We start from the raw sequence: 20,849 nt of genomic DNA, 5'->3' as shown, positions 1-20,849 counted from the left end.
CCAGGGCTCCATAGCTCCATACCTCCAGAGCTCCATACCTCCAGAGCTCCATACCTCCAGAGCTCCATAGCTCCATAGCACCAGAGCTCCATAGCTCCATAGCACCAGAGCTCCATAGCACCAGAGCTCCATAGCACCAGAGCTCCATAGCTCCATAGCACCAGAGCTCCATAGCTCCATAGCACCAGAGCTCCATAGCTCCATAGCACCAGAGCTCCATACTTCCAGAGCTCCATAGCTCCATAGCTCCATAGCACCAGAGCTCCATAGCTCCATAGCACCAGAGCTCCATAGCTCCATAGCACCAGAGCTCCATACTTCCATAGCTCCATAGCTCCATACCTCCAGAGCTCCATAGCTCCATAGCTGCATACCTCCAGAGCTCCATAGCTCCAGAGCTCCATAGCTCCATAGCTCCATAGCACCAGAGCTCCATAGCTCCATAGCACCAGAGCTCCATACTTCCATAGCTCCAGGACCTCCATAGCTCCAGGGCTCCATACCTCCAGAGCTCCATAGCTCCATACTTCCAGAGCTCCATAGCTCCATACTTCCATAGCTCCATACTTCCATACCTCCATAGCTCCATACTTCCATAGCACCAGAGCTCCATACTTCCATAGCACCAGAGCTCCATACCTCCAGAGCTCCAGAGCTCCAGCCTGGGTGGCTGGTGGCTCCATAGCTCCATACTTCCATAGCTCTAAGTCAGAGAGTTGGCGAAAATTGCACTAAGTGCGAAAGCCCATTCATTTACAACGGCGTGTCCACAAGGCGGCGACATTTCCCCGTTACCGGTGGCTGCGCGGCGGGTGAGTGACAGAGCTTATCCGAGCTGCTGGAACTCTGCGCCGGCGTGGTCGAGCGTGAGGCCTCGGCCCTTTGGCTGCCTGGTACCTAAAACACTTCCATTGATCCAGCCACGGAGGGTGCTGGCTGGTGGCTCCATACCTCCATAGCTCCATAGCACCATACCTCCAGAGCTCCATAGCACCAGAGCTCCATGGCTTCAGAGCTCCATAGCACCATAGCTCCATACCTCCAGAGCTCCAGGGCTCCATAGCTCCATACCTCCAGAGCTCCATACCTCCAGAGCTCCATACCTCCAGAGCTCCATAGCACCAGAGCTCCATGGCTTCAGAGCTCCATAGCACCATAGCTCCATACCTCCAGAGCTCCAGGGCTCCATAGCTCCATACCTCCAGAGCTCCATACCTCCAGAGCTCCATACCTCCAGAGCTCCAGAGCTCCATAGCACCAGAGCTCCATGGCTTCAGAGCTCCATAGCACCATAGCTCCATACCTCCAGAGCTCCAGGGCTCCATAGCTCCATACCTCCAGAGCTCCATACCTCCAGAGCTCCAGAGCTCCATAGCACCAGAGCTCCATGGCTTCAGAGCTCCATAGCACCATAGCTCCATACCTCCAGAGCTCCAGGGCTCCATAGCTCCATACCTCCAGAGCTCCATACCTCCAGAGCTCCAGAGCTCCATAGCACCAGAGCTCCATGGCTTCAGAGCTCCATAGCACCATAGCTCCATACCTCCAGAGCTCCAGGGCTCCAAAGCTCCATACCTCCAGAGCTCCATACCTCCAGAGCTCCATACCTCCAGAGCTCCATAGCTCCATAGCACCAGAGCTCCATAGCTCCATAGCACCAGAGCTCCATAGCACCAGAGCTCCATAGCTCCATAGCACCAGAGCTCCATAGCTCCATAGCACCAGAGCTCCATAGCTCCATAGCACCAGAGCTCCATACTTCCAGAGCTCCATAGCTCCATAGCTCCATAGCACCAGAGCTCCATAGCTCCATAGCACCAGAGCTCCATAGCTCCATAGCACCAGAGCTCCATACTTCCATAGCTCCATAGCTCCATACCTCCAGAGCTCCATAGCTCCATAGCTCCATACCTCCAGAGCTCCATAGCTCCATAGCACCAGAGCTCCATAGCTCCATAGCACCAGAGCTCCATACTTCCATAGCTCCATAGCTCCATACCTCCAGAGCTCCATAGCTCCATAGCTCCATACCTCCAGAGCTCCATAGCTCCAGAGCTCCATAGCTCCATAGCACCAGAGCTCCATAGCTCCATAGCACCAGAGCTCCATACTTCCATAGCTCCAGGGCTCCATAGCTCCAGGGCTCCATAGCTCCATACCTCCAGAGCTCCATAGCTCCATACTTCCAGAGCTCCATAGCTCCATAGCACCAGAGCTCCATAGCTCCATAGCACCAGAGCTCCATAGCTCCATAGCACCAGAGCTCCATAGCTCCATAGCACCAGAGCTCCATAGCTCCATAGCTCCAGGGCTCCATAGCTCCATAGCTCCAGGGCTCCATAGCTCCATAGCTCCAGGGCTCCATAGCTCCATAGCTCCATACCTCCAGAGCTCCATACCTCCAGAGCTCCATACCTCCATAGCACCAGAGCTCCATAGCTCCAGGGCTCCAGGGCTCCATAGCTCCATACCTCCAGAGCTCCATAGCTCCATACTTCCAGAGCTCCATAGCTCCATAGCTCCATACTTCCATAGCTCCATAGCTCCATACTTCCATAGCACCTGAGCTCCATACCTCCAGAGCTCCATAGCTCCAGCCTGGGTGGCTGGTGGCTCCATAGCTCCATACTTCCATAGCTCTAAGTCAGAGAGTTGGCGAAAATTGCACTAAGTGCGAAAGCCCATTCATTTACAACGGCGTGTCCACAAGGCGGCGACATTTCCCCGTTACCGGTGGCTGCGCGGCGGGTGAGTGACAGAGCTTATCCGAGCTGCTGGAACTCTGCGCCGGCGTGGTCGAGCGTGAGGCCTCGGCCCTTTGGCTGCCTGGTACCTAAAACACTTCCATTGATCCAGCCACGGAGGGTGCTGGCTGGTGGCTCCATACCTCCATAGCTCCATAGCACCAGAGCTCCATAGCTCCATAGCACCAGAGCTCCATGGCTTCAGAGCTCCATAGCACCATAGCTCCATACCTCCAGAGCTCCAGGGCTCCATAGCTCCATACCTCCAGAGCTCCATACCTCCAGAGCTCCATACCTCCAGAGCTCCATAGCACCAGAGCTCCATGGCTTCAGAGCTCCATAGCACCATAGCTCCATACCTCCAGAGCTCCAGGGCTCCATAGCTCCATACCTCCAGAGCTCCATACCTCCAGAGCTCCATACCTCCAGAGCTCCATAGCACCAGAGCTCCATGGCTTCAGAGCTCCATAGCACCATAGCTCCATACCTCCAGAGCTCCAGGGCTCCATAGCTCCATACCTCCAGAGCTCCATACCTCCAGAGCTCCATACCTCCAGAGCTCCATAGCACCAGAGCTCCATGGCTTCAGAGCTCCATAGCACCATAGCTCCATACCTCCAGAGCTCCAGGGCTCCATAGCTCCATACCTCCAGAGCTCCATACCTCCAGAGCTCCAGAGCTCCATAGCACCAGAGCTCCATGGCTTCAGAGCTCCATAGCACCATAGCTCCATACCTCCAGAGCTCCAGGGCTCCAAAGCTCCATACCTCCAGAGCTCCATACCTCCAGAGCTCCATAGCTCCATAGCACCAGAGCTCCATAGCTCCATAGCACCAGAGCTCCATAGCACCAGAGCTCCATAGCACCAGAGCTCCATAGCTCCATAGCACCAGAGCTCCATAGCTCCATAGCACCAGAGCTCCATAGCTCCATAGCACCAGAGCTCCATACTTCCAGAGCTCCATAGCTCCATAGCACCAGAGCTCCATAGCTCCATAGCACCAGAGCTCCATAGCTCCATAGCACCAGAGCTCCATACTTCCATAGCTCCATAGCTCCATACCTCCAGAGCTCCATAGCTCCATAGCTCCATACCTCCAGAGCTCCATAGCTCCAGAGCTCCATAGCTCCATAGCACCAGAGCTCCATAGCTCCATAGCACCAGAGCTCCATACTTCCATAGCTCCAGGGCTCCATAGCTCCAGGGCTCCATAGCTCCATACCTCCAGAGCTCCATAGCTCCATACTTCCAGAGCTCCATAGCTCCATAGCACCAGAGCTCCATAGCTCCATAGCACCAGAGCTCCATAGCTCCATAGCACCAGAGCTCCATAGCTCCATAGCACCAGAGCTCCATAGCTCCATAGCTCCAGGGCTCCATAGCTCCAGGGCTCCATAGCTCCATAGCTCCAGGGCTCCATAGCTCCATAGCTCCATACCTCCAGAGCTCCATACCTCCAGAGCTCCATACCTCCATAGCACCAGAGCTCCATAGCTCCAGGGCTCCAGGGCTCCATAGCTCCATACCTCCAGAGCTCCATAGCTCCATACTTCCAGAGCTCCATAGCTCCATAGCTCCATACTTCCATAGCTCCATAGCTCCATACTTCCATAGCACCTGAGCTCCATACCTCCAGAGCTCCATAGCTCCAGCCTGGGTGGCTGGTGGCTCCATAGCTCCATACTTCCATAGCTCTAAGTCAGAGAGTTGGCGAAAATTGCACTAAGTGCGAAAGCCCATTCATTTACAACGGCGTGTCCGCCAGGCGGCGACATTTCCCCGTTACCGGTGGCTGCGCGGCGGGTGAGTGACAGAGCTTATCCGAGCGGCTGGAACTCTGCGCCGGCGTGGTCGAGCGTGAGGCCTCGGCCCTTTGGCTGCCTGGTACCTAAAACACTTCCATTGATCCAGCCACGGAGGGTGCTGGCTGGTGGCTCCATACCTCCATAGCTCCATAGCACCAGAGCTCCATAGCTCCATAGCACCAGAGCTCCATGGCTTCAGAGCTCCATAGCACCATAGCTCCATACCTCCAGAGCTCCAGGGCTCCATAGCTCCATACCTCCAGAGCTCCATACCTCCAGAGCTCCATACCTCCAGAGCTCCATAGCACCAGAGCTCCATGGCTTCAGAGCTCCATAGCACCATAGCTCCATACCTCCAGAGCTCCAGGGCTCCATAGCTCCATACCTCCAGAGCTCCATACCTCCAGAGCTCCATACCTCCAGAGCTCCATAGCACCAGAGCTCCATGGCTTCAGAGCTCCATAGCACCATAGCTCCATACCTCCAGAGCTCCAGGGCTCCATAGCTCCATACCTCCAGAGCTCCATACCTCCAGAGCTCCATACCTCCAGAGCTCCAGAGCTCCATAGCACCAGAGCTCCATGGCTTCAGAGCTCCATAGCACCATAGCTCCATACCTCCAGAGCTCCAGGGCTCCATAGCTCCATACCTCCAGAGCTCCATACCTCCAGAGCTCCAGAGCTCCATAGCACCAGAGCTCCATGGCTTCAGAGCTCCATAGCACCATAGCTCCATACCTCCAGAGCTCCAGGGCTCCATACCTCCAGAGCTCCATACCTCCAGAGCTCCATACCTCCAGAGCTCCATAGCTCCATAGCACCAGAGCTCCATAGCTCCATAGCACCAGAGCTCCATAGCACCAGAGCTCCATAGCACCAGAGCTCCATAGCTCCATAGCACCAGAGCTCCATAGCTCCATAGCACCAGAGCTCCATAGCTCCATAGCACCAGAGCTCCATACTTCCAGAGCTCCATAGCTCCATAGCTCCATAGCACCAGAGCTCCATAGCTCCATAGCACCAGAGCTCCATGGCTTCAGAGCTCCATAGCACCATAGCTCCATACCTCCAGAGCTCCAGGGCTCCATAGCTCCATACCTCCAGAGCTCCATACCTCCAGAGCTCCATACCTCCAGAGCTCCATAGCACCAGAGCTCCATAGCTCCATAGCACCAGAGCTCCATAGCACCAGAGCTCCATAGCACCAGAGCTCCATAGCTCCATAGCACCAGAGCTCCATAGCTCCATAGCACCAGAGCTCCATACTTCCAGAGCTCCATAGCTCCATAGCACCAGAGCTCCATAGCTCCATAGCACCAGAGCTCCATAGCTCCATAGCACCAGAGCTCCATACTTCCATAGCTCCATAGCTCCATACCTCCAGAGCTCCATAGCTCCATAGCTCCATACCTCCAGAGCTCCATAGCTCCAGAGCTCCATAGCTCCATAGCTCCATAGCACCAGAGCTCCATAGCTCCATAGCACCAGAGCTCCATACTTCCATAGCTCCAGGGCTCCATAGCTCCAGGGCTCCATACCTCCAGAGCTCCATAGCTCCATACTTCCAGAGCTCCATAGCTCCATACTTCCATAGCTCCATACTTCCATACCTCCATAGCTCCATACTTCCATAGCACCAGAGCTCCATACTTCCATAGCACCAGAGCTCCATACCTCCAGAGCTCCAGAGCTCCAGCCTGGGTGGCTGGTGGCTCCATAGCTCCATACTTCCATAGCTCTAAGTCAGAGAGTTGGCGAAAATTGCACTAAGTGCGAAAGCCCATTCATTTACAACGGCGTGTCCACAAGGCGGCGACATTTCCCCGTTACCGGTGGCTGCGCGGCGGGTGAGTGACAGAGCTTATCCGAGCGGCTGGAACTCTGCGCCGGCGTGGTCGAGCGTGAGGCCTCGGCCCTTTGGCTGCCTGGTACCTAAAACACTTCCATTGATCCAGCCACGGAGGGTGCTGGCTGGTGGCTCCATACCTCCATAGCTCCATAGCACCAGAGCTCCATAGCTCCATAGCACCAGAGCTCCATGGCTTCAGAGCTCCATAGCACCATAGCTCCATACCTCCAGAGCTCCAGGGCTCCATAGCTCCATACCTCCAGAGCTCCATACCTCCAGAGCTCCATACCTCCAGAGCTCCATAGCACCAGAGTTCCATGGCTTCAGAGCTCCATAGCACCATAGCTCCATACCTCCAGAGCTCCAGGGCTCCATAGCTCCATACCTCCAGAGCTCCATACCTCCAGAGCTCCATACCTCCAGAGCTCCATAGCACCAGAGCTCCATGGCTTCAGAGCTCCATAGCACCATAGCTCCATACCTCCAGAGCTCCAGGGCTCCATAGCTCCATACCTCCAGAGCTCCATACCTCCAGAGCTCCATACCTCCAGAGCTCCATAGCACCAGAGCTCCATGGCTTCAGAGCTCCATAACACCATAGCTCCATACCTCCAGAGCTCCAGGGCTCCATAGCTCCATACCTCCAGAGCTCCATACCTCCAGAGCTCCAGAGCTCCATAGCACCAGAGCTCCATGGCTTCAGAGCTCCATAGCACCATAGCTCCATACCTCCAGAGCTCCAGGGCTCCATAGCTCCATACCTCCAGAGCTCCATACCTCCAGAGCTCCAGAGCTCCATAGCACCAGAGCTCCATGGCTTCAGAGCTCCATAGCACCATAGCTCCATACCTCCAGAGCTCCAGGGCTCCATAGCTCCATACCTCCAGAGCTCCATACCTCCAGAGCTCCAGAGCTCCATAGCACCAGAGCTCCATGGCTTCAGAGCTCCATAGCACCATAGCTCCATACCTCCAGAGCTCCAGGGCTCCAAAGCTCCATACCTCCAGAGCTCCATACCTCCAGAGCTCCATACCTCCAGAGCTCCATAGCTCCATAGCACCAGAGCTCCATAGCTCCATAGCACCAGAGCTCCATAGCACCAGAGCTCCATAGCACCAGAGCTCCATAGCTCCATAGCACCAGAGCTCCATAGCTCCATAGCACCAGAGCTCCATAGTTCCATAGCACCAGAGCTCCATACTTCCAGAGCTCCATAGCTCCATAGCTCCATAGCACCAGAGCTCCATAGCTCCATAGCACCAGAGCTCCATAGCTCCATAGCACCAGAGCTCCATACTTCCATAGCTCCATAGCTCCATACCTCCAGAGCTCCATAGCTCCATAGCTCCATACCTCCAGAGCTCCATAGCTCCAGAGCTCCATAGCTCCATAGCACCAGAGCTCCATAGCTCCATAGCACCAGAGCTCCATACTTCCATAGCTCCAGGGCTCCATAGCTCCAGGGCTCCATAGCTCCATACCTCCAGAGCTCCATAGCTCCATACTTCCAGAGCTCCATAGCTCCATAGCACCAGAGCTCCATAGCTCCATAGCACCAGAGCTCCATAGCTCCATAGCACCAGAGCTCCATAGCTCCATAGCACCAGAGCTCCATAGCTCCATAGCTCCAGGGCTCCATAGCTCCATAGCTCCAGGGCTCCATAGCTCCATAGCTCCAGGGCTCCATAGCTCCATAGCTCCATACCTCCAGAGCTCCATACCTCCAGAGCTCCATACCTCCATAGCACCAGAGCTCCATAGCTCCAGGGCTCCAGGGCTCCATAGCTCCATACCTCCAGAGCTCCATAGCTCCATACTTCCAGAGCTCCATAGCTCCATACTTCCATAGCTCCATAGCTCCATACTTCCATAGCACCTGAGCTCCATACCTCCAGAGCTCCATAGCTCCAGCCTGGGTGGCTGGTGGCTCCATAGCTCCATACTTCCATAGCTCTAAGTCAGAGAGTTGGCGAAAATTGCACTAAGTGCGAAAGCCCATTCATTTACAACGGCGTGTCCGCCAGGCGGCGACATTTCCCCGTTACCGGTGGCTGCGCGGCGGGTGAGTGACAGAGCTTATCCGAGCGGCTGGAACTCTGCGCCGGCGTGGTCGAGCGTGAGGCCTCGGCCCTTTGGCTGCCTGGTACCTAAAACACTTCCATTGATCCAGCCACGGAGGGTGCTGGCTGGTGGCTCCATACCTCCATAGCTCCATAGCACCAGAGCTCCATAGCTCCATAGCACCAGAGCTCCATGGCTTCAGAGCTCCATAGCACCATAGCTCCATACCTCCAGAGCTCCAGGGCTCCATAGCTCCATACCTCCAGAGCTCCATACCTCCAGAGCTCCATACCTCCAGAGCTCCATAGCACCAGAGCTCCATGGCTTCAGAGCTCCATAGCACCATAGCTCCATACCTCCAGAGCTCCAGGGCTCCATAGCTCCATACCTCCAGAGCTCCATACCTCCAGAGCTCCATACCTCCAGAGCTCCATAGCACCAGAGCTCCATGGCTTCAGAGCTCCATAGCACCATAGCTCCATACCTCCAGAGCTCCAGGGCTCCATAGCTCCATACCTCCAGAGCTCCATACCTCCAGAGCTCCATACCTCCAGAGCTCCATAGCACCAGAGCTCCATGGCTTCAGAGCTCCATAGCACCATAGCTCCATACCTCCAGAGCTCCAGGGCTCCATAGCTCCATACCTCCAGAGCTCCATACCTCCAGAGCTCCATACCTCCAGAGCTCCATAGCACCAGAGCTCCATGGCTTCAGAGCTCCATAGCACCATAGCTCCATACCTCCAGAGCTCCAGGGCTCCATAGCTCCATACCTCCAGAGCTCCATACCTCCAGAGCTCCATACCTCCAGAGCTCCAGAGCTCCATAGCACCAGAGCTCCATGGCTTCAGAGCTCCATAGCACCATAGCTCCATACCTCCAGAGCTCCAGGGCTCCATAGCTCCATACCTCCAGAGCTCCATACCTCCAGAGCTCCAGAGCTCCATAGCACCAGAGCTCCATGGCTTCAGAGCTCCATAGCACCATAGCTCCATACCTCCAGAGCTCCAGGGCTCCATAGCTCCATACCTCCAGAGCTCCATACCTCCAGAGCTCCAGAGCTCCATAGCACCAGAGCTCCATGGCTTCAGAGCTCCATAGCACCATAGCTCCATACCTCCAGAGTTCCAGGGCTCCAAAGCTCCATACCTCCAGAGCTCCATACCTCCAGAGCTCCATACCTCCAGAGCTCCATAGCTCCATAGCACCAGAGCTCCATAGCTCCATAGCACCAGAGCTCCATAGCACCAGAGCTCCATAGCACCAGAGCTCCATAGCTCCATAGCACCAGAGCTCCATAGCTCCATAGCACCAGAGCTCCATAGCTCCATAGCACCAGAGCTCCATACTTCCAGAGCTCCATAGCTCCATAGCACCAGAGCTCCATAGCTCCATAGCACCAGAGCTCCATAGCTCCATAGCACCAGAGCTCCATACTTCCATAGCTCCATAGCTCCATACCTCCAGAGCTCCATAGCTCCATAGCTCCATACCTCCAGAGCTCCATAGCTCCAGAGCTCCATAGCTCCATAGCACCAGAGCTCCATAGCTCCATAGCACCAGAGCTCCATACTTCCATAGCTCCAGGGCTCCATAGCTCCAGGGCTCCATACCTCCAGAGCTCCAGAGCTCCATAGCACCAGAGCTCCATGGCTTCAGAGCTCCATAGCACCATAGCTCCATACCTCCAGAGCTCCAGGGCTCCATAGCTCCATACCTCCAGAGCTCCATACCTCCAGAGCTCCATACCTCCAGAGCTCCAGAGCTCCATAGCACCAGAGCTCCATGGCTTCAGAGCTCCATAGCACCATAGCTCCATACCTCCAGAGCTCCAGGGCTCCATAGCTCCATACCTCCAGAGCTCCATACCTCCAGAGCTCCAGAGCTCCATAGCACCAGAGCTCCATGGCTTCAGAGCTCCATAGCACCATAGCTCCATACCTCCAGAGCTCCAGGGCTCCATAGCTCCATACCTCCAGAGCTCCATACCTCCAGAGCTCCATAGCACCAGAGCTCCATAGCTCCATAGCACCAGAGCTCCATAGCTCCATAGCACCAGAGCTCCATAGCTCCATAGCACCAGAGCTCCATACTTCCAGAGCTCCATAGCTCCATAGCTCCATAGCACCAGAGCTCCATAGCTCCATAGCACCAGAGCTCCATAGCTCCATAGCACCAGAGCTCCATACTTCCATAGCTCCATAGCTCCATACCTCCAGAGCTCCATAGCTCCATAGCTCCATACCTCCAGAGCTCCATAGCTCCAGAGCTCCATAGCTCCATAGCACCAGAGCTCCATAGCTCCATAGCACCAGAGCTCCATACTTCCATAGCTCCAGGGCTCCATAGCTCCATACCTCCAGAGCTCCATAGCTCCATACTTCCAGAGCTCCATAGCTCCATAGCACCAGAGCTCCATAGCTCCATAGCACCAGAGCTCCATAGCTCCATAGCACCAGAGCTCCATAGCTCCATAGCACCAGAGCTCCATAGCTCCATAGCTCCAGGGCTCCATAGCTCCATAGCTCCAGGGCTCCATAGCTCCATAGCTCCAGGGCTCCATAGCTCCATAGCTCCATACCTCCAGAGCTCCATACCTCCAGAGCTCCATACCTCCATAGCACCAGAGCTCCATAGCTCCAGGGCTCCAGGGCTCCATAGCTCCATACCTCCAGAGCTCCATAGCTCCATACTTCCAGAGCTCCATAGCTCCATAGCTCCATACTTCCATAGCTCCATAGCTCCATACTTCCATAGCACCTGAGCTCCATACCTCCAGAGCTCCATACTTCCAGAGCTCCATAGCTCCATAGCTCCATAGCACCAGAGCTCCATGGCTTCAGAGCTCCATAGCACCATAGCTCCATACCTCCAGAGCTCCAGGGCTCCATAGCTCCATACCTCCAGAGCTCCATACCTCCAGAGCTCCATACCTCCAGAGCTCCATAGCACCAGAGCTCCATAGCTCCATAGCACCAGAGCTCCATAGCACCAGAGCTCCATAGCACCAGAGCTCCATAGCTCCATAGCACCAGAGCTCCATAGCTCCATAGCACCAGAGCTCCATACTTCCAGAGCTCCATAGCTCCATAGCTCCATAGCACCAGAGCTCCATAGCTCCATAGCACCAGAGCTCCATAGCACCAGAGCTCCATACTTCCATAGCTCCATAGCTCCATACCTCCAGAGCTCCATAGCTCCATAGCTCCATACCTCCAGAGCTCCATAGCTCCAGAGCTCCATAGCTCCATAGCTCCATAGCACCAGAGCTCCATAGCTCCATAGCACCAGAGCTCCATACTTCCATAGCTCCAGGGCTCCATACCTCCAGAGCTCCATAGCTCCATACTTCCAGAGCTCCATAGCTCCATACTTCCATAGCTCCATACTTCCATACCTCCATAGCTCCATACTTCCATAGCACCAGAGCTCCATACTTCCATAGCACCAGAGCTCCATACCTCCAGAGCTCCAGAGCTCCAGCCTGGGTGGCTGGTGGCTCCATAGCTCCATACTTCCATAGCTCTAAGTCAGAGAGTTGGCGAAAATTGCACTAAGTGCGAAAGCCCATTCATTTACAACGGCGTGTCCGCCAGGCGGCGACATTTCCCCGTTACCGGTGGCTGCGCGGCGGGTGAGTGACAGAGCTTATCCGAGCGGCTGGAACTCTGCGCCGGCGTGGTCGAGCGTGAGGCCTCGGCCCTTTGGCTGCCTGGTACCTAAAACACTTCCATTGATCCAGCCACGGAGGGTGCTGGCTGGTGGCTCCATACCTCCATAGCTCCATAGCACCAGAGCTCCATAGCTCCATAGCACCAGAGCTCCATGGCTTCAGAGCTCCATAGCACCATAGCTCCATACCTCCAGAGCTCCAGGGCTCCATAGCTCCATACCTCCAGAGCTCCATACCTCCAGAGCTCCATACCTCCAGAGCTCCATAGCACCAGAGCTCCATGGCTTCAGAGCTCCATAGCACCATAGCTCCATACCTCCAGAGCTCCAGGGCTCCATAGCTCCATACCTCCAGAGCTCCATACCTCCAGAGCTCCATACCTCCAGAGCTCCAGAGCTCCATAGCACCAGAGCTCCATGGCTTCAGAGCTCCATAGCACCATAGCTCCATACCTCCAGAGCTCCAGGGCTCCATAGCTCCATACCTCCAGAGCTCCATACCTCCAGAGCTCCATAGCACCAGAGCTCCATAGCTCCATAGCACCAGAGCTCCATAGCTCCATAGCACCAGAGCTCCATAGCACCAGAGCTCCATAGCACCAGAGCTCCATAGCTCCATAGCACCAGAGCTCCATAGCTCCATAGCACCAGAGCTCCATAGCTCCATAGCACCAGAGCTCCATACTTCCAGAGCTCCATAGCTCCATAGCTCCATAGCACCAGAGCTCCATAGCTCCATAGCACCAGAGCTCCATAGCTCCATAGCACCAGAGCTCCATACTTCCATAGCTCCATAGCTCCATACCTCCAGAGCTCCATAGCTCCATAGCTCCATACCTCCAGAGCTCCATAGCTCCAGAGCTCCATAGCTCCATAGCACCAGAGCTCCATAGCTCCATAGCACCAGAGCTCCATACTTCCAGAGCTCCATAGCTCCATAGCACCAGAGCTCCATAGCACCAGAGCTCCATAGCTCCATAGCACCAGAGCTCCATTTACAACGGCGTGTCCACAAGGCGGCGACATTTCCCCGTTACCGGTGGCTGCGCGGCGGGTGAGTGACAGAGCTTATCCGAGCGGCTGGAACTCTGCGCCGGCGTGGTCGAGCGTGAGGCCTCGGCCCTTTGGCTGCCTGGTACCTAAAACACTTCCATTGATCCAGCCACGGAGGGTGCTGGCTGGTGGCTCCATACCTCCATAGCTCCATAGCACCAGAGCTCCATAGCTCCATAGCACCAGAGCTCCATGGCTTCAGAGCTCCATAGCACCATAGCTCCATACCTCCAGAGCTCCAGGGCTCCATAGCTCCATACCTCCAGAGCTCCATACCTCCAGAGCTCCATACCTCCATAGCTCCATAGCTCCATAGCACCAGAGCTCCATAGCTCCATAGCACCAGAGCTCCATACTTCCATAGCTCCATAGCTCCATACCTCCAGAGCTCCATAGCTCCATAGCTCCATACCTCCAGAGCTCCATAGCTCCAGAGCTCCATAGCTCCATAGCACCAGAGCTCCATAGCTCCATAGCACCAGAGCTCCATACTTCCAGAGCTCCATAGCTCCATAGCACCAGAGCTCCATAGCTCCATAGCACCAGAGCTCCATAGCTCCATAGCACCAGAGCTCCATTTACAACGGCGTGTCCACAAGGCGGCGACATTTCCCCGTTACCGGTGGCTGCGCGGCGGGTGAGTGACAGAGCTTATCCGAGCGGCTGGAACTCTGCGCCGGCGTGGTCGAGCGTGAGGCCTCGGCCCTTTGGCTGCCTGGTACCTAAAACACTTCCATTGATCCAGCCACGGAGGGTGCTGGCTGGTGGCTCCATACCTCCATAGCTCCATAGCACCAGAGCTCCATAGCTCCATAGCACCAGAGCTCCATGGCTTCAGAGCTCCATAGCACCATAGCTCCATACCTCCAGAGCTCCAGGGCTCCATAGCTCCATACCTCCAGAGCTCCATACCTCCAGAGCTCCATACCTCCATAGCTCCATAGCACCAGAGCTCCATAGCTCCATAGCACCAGAGCTCCATAGCTCCATAGCTCCAGGGCTCCATAGCTCCATAGCTCCAGGGCTCCATAGCTCCATAGCTCCAGGGCTCCATAGCTCCATAGCTCCATACCTCCAGAGCTCCATACCTCCAGAGCTCCATACCTCCATAGCACCAGAGCTCCATAGCTCCAGGGCTCCAGGGCTCCATAGCTCCATACCTCCAGAGCTCCATAGCTCCATACTTCCAGAGCTCCATAGCTCCATAGCTCCATACTTCCATAGCTCCATAGCTCCATACTTCCATAGCACCTGAGCTCCATACCTCCAGAGCTCCATAGCTCCAGCCTGGGTGGCTGGTGGCTCCATAGCTCCATACTTCCATAGCTCTAAGTCAGAGAGTTGGCGAAAATTGCACTAAGTGCGAAAGCCCATTCATTTACAACGGCGTGTCCGCCAGGCGGCGACATTTCCCCGTTACCGGTGGCTGCGCGGCGGGTGAGTGACAGAGCTTATCCGAGCGGCTGGAACTCTGCGCCGGCGTGGTCGAGCGTGAGGCCTCGGCCCTTTGGCTGCCTGGTACCTAAAACACTTCCATTGATCCAGCCACGGAGGGTGCTGGCTGGTGGCTCCATACCTCCATAGCTCCATAGCACCAGAGCTCCATAGCTCCATAGCACCAGAGCTCCATGGCTTCAGAGCTCCATAGCACCATAGCTCCATACCTCCAGAGCTCCAGGGCTCCATAGCTCCATACCTCCAGAGCTCCATACCTCCAGAGCTCCATACCTCCAGAGCTCCATAGCACCAGAGCTCCATAGCACCAGAGCTCCATGGCTTCAGAGCTCCATAGCACCATAGCTCCATACCTCCAGAGCTCCAGGTCTCCATAGCTCCATACCTCCAGAGCTCCATACCTCCAGAGCTCCATAGCACCAGAGCTCCATGGCTTCAGAGCTCCATAGCACCATAGCTCCATACCTCCAGAGCTCCAGGGCTCCATAGCTCCATACCTCCAGAGCTCCATACCTCCAGAGCTCCATACCTCCAGAGCTCCAGAGCTCCATAGCACCAGAGCTCCATGGCTTCAGAGCTCCATAGCACCATAGCTCCATACCTCCAGAGCTCCAGGGCTCCATAGCTCCATACCTCCAGTGCTCCATACCTCCAGAGCTCCAGAGCTCCATAGCACCAGAGCTCCATGGCTTCAGAGCTCCATAGCACCATAGCTCCATACCTCCAGAGCTCCAGGGCTCCATAGCTCCATACCTCCAGAGCTCCATACCTCCAGAGCTCCATACCTCCAGAGCTCCATAGCTCCATAGCACCAGAGCTCCATAGCTCCATAGCACCAGAGCTCCATAGCACCAGAGCTCCATAGCACCAGAGCTCCATAGCTCCATAGCACCAGAGCTCCATAGCTCCATAGCACCAGAGCTCCATAGCTCCATAGCACCAGAGCTCCATACTTCCAGAGCTCCATAGCTCCATAGCTCCATAGCACCAGAGCTCCATAGCTCCATAGCACCAGAGCTCCATGGCTTCAGAGCTCTATAGCACCATAGCTCCATACCTCCAGAGCTCCAGGGCTCCATAGCTCCATACCTCCAGAGCTCCATACCTCCAGAGCTCCATACCTCCAGAGCTCCATAGCACCAGAGCTCCATAGCTCCATAGCACCAGAGCTCCATAGCACCAGAGCTCCATAGCACCAGAGCTCCATAGCTCCATAGCACCAGAGCTCCATAGCTCCATAGCACCAGAGCTCCATACTTCCAGAGCTCCATAGCTCCATAGCTCCATAGCACCAGAGCTCCATAGCTCCATAGCACCAGAGCTCCATAGCTCCATAGCACCAGAGCTCCATACTTCCATAGCTCCATAGCTCCATACCTCCAGAGCTCCATAGCTCCATAGCTCCATACCTCCAGAGCTCCATAGCTCCAGAGCTCCATAGCTCCATAGCTCCATAGCACCAGAGCTCCATAGCTCCATAGCACCAGAGCTCCATACTTCCATAGCTCCAGGGCTCCATAGCTCCAGGGCTCCATACCTCCAGAGCTCCATAGCTCCATACTTCCAGAGCTCCATAGCTCCATACTTCCATAGCTCCATACTTCCATACCTCCATAGCTCCATACTTCCATAGCACCAGAGCTCCATACTTCCATAGCACCAGAGCTCCATACCTCCAGAGCTCCAGAGCTCCAGCCTGGGTGGCTGGTGGCTCCATAGCTCCATACTTCCATAGCTCTAAGTCAGAGAGTTGGCGAAAATTGCACTAAGTGCGAAAGCCCATTCATTTACAACGGCGTGTCCACAAGGCGGCGACATTTCCCCGTTACCGGTGGCTGCGCGGCGGGTGAGTGACAGAGCTTATCCGAGCGGCTGGAACTCTGCGCCGGCGTGGTCGAGCGTGAGGCCTCGGCCCTTTGGCTGCCTGGTACCTAAAACACTTCCATTGATCCAGCCACGGAGGGTGCTGGCTGGTGGCTCCATACCTCCATAGCTCCATAGCACCAGAGCTCCATAGCTCCATAGCACCAGAGCTCCATGGCTTCAGAGCTCCATAGCACCATAGCTCCATACCTCCAGAGCTCCAGGGCTCCAAAGCTCCATACCTCCAGAGCTCCATACCTCCAGAGCTCCATACCTCCAGAGCTCCATAGCTCCATAGCACCAGAGCTCCATAGCTCCATAGCACCAGAGCTCCATAGCACCATAGCTCCATAGCACCAGAGCTCCATAGCTCCATAGCACCAGAGCTCCATAGCTCCATAGCACCAGAGCTCCATAGCTCCATAGCACCAGAGCTCCATACTTCCAGAGCTCCATAGCTCCATAGCTCCATAGCACCAGAGCTCCATAGCTCCATAGCACCAGAGCTCCATAGCTCCATAGCACCAGAGCTCCATACTTCCATAGCTCCATAGCTCCATACCTCCAGAGCTCCATAGCTCCATACCTCCAGAGCTCCATAGCTCCAGAGCTCCATAGCTCCATAGCACCAGAGCTCCATAGCTCCATAGCACCAGAGCTCCATACTTCCATAGCTCCAGGGCTCCATAGCTCCAGGGCTCCATAGCTCCATACCTCCAGAGCTCCATAGCTCCATACCTCCAGAGCTCCATAGCTCCATACTTCCAGAGCTCCATAGCTCCATAGCACCAGAGCTCCATAGCTCCATAGCACCAGAGCTCCATAGCTCCATAGCACCAGAGCTCCATAGCTCCATAGCACCAGAGCTCCATAGCTCCATAGCTCCAGGGCTCCATAGCTCCATAGCTCCAGGGCTCCATAGCTCCATAGCTCCAGGGCTCCATAGCTCCAGGGCTCCAGGGCTCCAGGGCTCCATAGCTCCATACCTCCAGAGCTCCATAGCTCCATACTTCCAGAGCTCCATAGCTCCATAGCTCCATACTTCCATAGCTCCATAGCTCCATACTTCCATAGCAACAGAGCTCCATACCTCCAGAGCTCCATAGCTCCAGCCTGGGTGGCTGGTGGCTCCATAGCTCCATACTTCCATAGCTCCAGTCAGAGAGTTGGCGAAAATTGCACTAAGTGCGAAAGCCCATTCATTTACAACGGCGTGTCCACAAGGCGGCGACATTTCCCCGTTACCGGTGGCTGCGCGGCGGGTGAGTGACAGAGCTTATCCGAGCGGCTGGAACTCTGCGCCGGCGTGGTCGAGCGTGAGGCCTCGGCCCTTTGGCTGCCTGGTACCTAAAACACTTCCATTGATCCAGCCACGGAGGGTGCTGGCTGGTGGCTCCATACCTCCATAGCTCCATAGCACCAGAGCTCCATAGCTCCATAGCACCAGAGCTCCATGGCTTCAGAGCTCCATAGCACCATAGCTCCATACCTCCAGAGCTCCAGGGCTCCATAGCTCCATACCTCCAGAGCTCCATACCTCCAGAGCTCCATACCTCCAGAGCTCCATAGCACCAGAGCTCCATAGCACCAGAGCTCCATGGCTTCAGAGCTCCATAGCACCATAGCTCCATACCTCCAGAGCTCCAGGTCTCCATAGCTCCATACCTCCAGAGCTCCATACCTCCAGAGCTCCATACCTCCAGAGCTCCATAGCACCAGAGCTCCATGGCTTCAGAGCTCCATAGCACCATAGCTCCATACCTCCAGAGCTCCAGGGCTCCATAGCTCCATACCTCCAGAGCTCCATACCTCCAGAGCTCCATACCTCCAGAGCTCCAGAGCTCCATAGCACCAGAGCTCCATGGCTTCAGAGCTCCATAGCACCATAGCTCCATACCTCCAGAGCTCCAGGGCTCCATAGCTCCATACCTCCAGTGCTCCATACCTCCAGAGCTCCAGAGCTCCATAGCACCAGAGCTCCATGGCTTCAGAGCTCCATAGCACCATAGCTCCATACCTCCAGAGCTCCAGGGCTCCATAGCTCCATACCTCCAGAGCTCCATACCTCCAGAGCTCCATACCTCCAGAGCTCCATAGCTCCATAGCACCAGAGCTCCATAGCTCCATAGCACCAGAGCTCCATAGCACCAGAGCTCCATAGCACCAGAGCTCCATAGCTCCATAGCACCAGAGCTCCATAGCTCCATAGCACCAGAGCTCCATAGCTCCATAGCACCAGAGCTCCATACTTCCAGAGCTCCATAGCTCCATAGCTCCATAGCACCAGAGCTCCATAGCTCCATAGCACCAGAGCTCCATGGCTTCAGAGCTCCATAGCACCATAGCTCCATACCTCCAGAGCTCCAGGGCTCCATAGCTCCATACCTCCAGAGCTCCATACCTCCAGAGCTCCATACCTCCAGAGCTCCATAGCACCAGAGCTCCATAGCTCCATAGCACCAGAGCTCCATAGCACCAGAGCTCCATAGCACCAGAGCTCCATAGCTCCATAGCACCAGAGCTCCATAGCTCCATAGCACCAGAGCTCCATACTTCCAGAGCTCCATAGCTCCATAGCTCCATAGCACCAGAGCTCCATAGCTCCATAGCACCAGAGCTCCATAGCTCCATAGCACCAGAGCTCCATACTTCCATAGCTCCATAGCTCCATACCTCCAGAGCTCCATAGCTCCATAGCTCCATACCTCCAGAGCTCCATAGCTCCAGAGCTCCATAGCTCCATAGCTCCATAGCACCAGAGCTCCATAGCTCCATAGCACCAGAGCTCCATACTTCCATAGCTCCAGGGCTCCATAGCTCCAGGGCTCCATACCTCCAGAGCTCCATAGCTCCATACTTCCAGAGCTCCATAGCTCCATACTTCCATAGCTCCATACTTCCATACCTCCATAGCTCCATACTTCCATAGCACCAGAGCTCCATACTTCCATAGCACCAGAGCTCCATACCTCCAGAGCTCCAGAGCTCCAGCCTGGGTGGCTGGTGGCTCCATAGCTCCATACTTCCATAGCTCTAAGTCAGAGAGTTGGCGAAAATTGCACTAAGTGCGAAAGCCCATTCATTTACAACGGCGTGTCCACAAGGCGGCGACATTTCCCCGTTACCGGTGGCTGCGCGGCGGGTGAGTGACAGAGCTTATCCGAGCGGCTGGAACTCTGCGCCGGCGTGGTCGAGCGTGAGGCCTCGGCCCTTTGGCTGCCTGGTACCTAAAACACTTCCATTGATCCAGCCACGGAGGGTGCTGGCTGGTGGCTCCATACCTCCATAGCTCCATAGCACCAGAGCTCCATAGCTCCATAGCACCAGAGCTCCATGGCTTCAGAGCTCCATAGCACCATAGCTCCATACCTCCAGAGCTCCAGGGCTCCAAAGCTCCATACCTCCAGAGCTCCATACCTCCAGAGCTCCATACCTCCAGAGCTCCATAGCTCCATAGCACCAGAGCTCCATAGCTCCATAGCACCAGAGCTCCATAGCACCATAGCTCCATAGCACCAGAGCTCCATAGCTCCATAGCACCAGAGCTCCATAGCTCCATAGCACCAGAGCTCCATAGCTCCATAGCACCAGAGCTCCATACTTCCAGAGCTCCATAGCTCCATAGCTCCATAGCACCAGAGCTCCATAGCTCCATAGCACCAGAGCTCCATAGCTCCATAGCACCAGAGCTCCATACTTCCATAGCTCCATAGCTCCATACCTCCAGAGCTCCATAGCTCCATACCTCCAGAGCTCCATAGCTCCAGAGCTCCATAGCTCCATAGCACCAGAGCTCCATAGCTCCATAGCACCAGAGCTCCATACTTCCATAGCTCCAGGGCTCCATAGCTCCAGGGCTCCATAGCTCCATACCTCCAGAGCTCCATAGCTCCATACCTCCAGAGCTCCATAGCTCCATACTTCCAGAGCTCCATAGCTCCATAGCACCAGAGCTCCATAGCTCCATAGCACCAGAGCTCCATAGCTCCATAGCACCAGAGCTCCATAGCTCCATAGCACCAGAGCTCCATAGCTCCATAGCTCCAGGGCTCCATAGCTCCATAGCTCCAGGGCTCCATAGCTCCATAGCTCCAGGGCTCCATAGCTCCAGGGCTCCAGGGCTCCAGGGCTCCATAGCTCCATACCTCCAGAGCTCCATAGCTCCATACTTCCAGAGCTCCATAGCTCCATAGCTCCATACTTCCATAGCTCCATAGCTCCATACTTCCATAGCACCAGAGCTCCATACCTCCAGAGCTCCATAGCTCCAGCCTGGGTGGCTGGTGGCTCCATAGCTCCATACTTCCATAGCTCCAGTCAGAGAGTTGGCGAAAATTGCACTAAGTGC

Source organism: Syngnathus leptorhynchus, unplaced genomic scaffold (assembly GCF_054491065.1).
Source record: "Syngnathus leptorhynchus isolate UIUO unplaced genomic scaffold, UIUO_Slep HiC_scaffold_134, whole genome shotgun sequence".
Taxonomy (NCBI): domain Eukaryota; kingdom Metazoa; phylum Chordata; class Actinopteri; order Syngnathiformes; family Syngnathidae; genus Syngnathus; species Syngnathus leptorhynchus.
The sequence above is the reverse complement of the archived record's forward strand: the minus strand, read 5'-3'. Positions refer to the sequence as shown.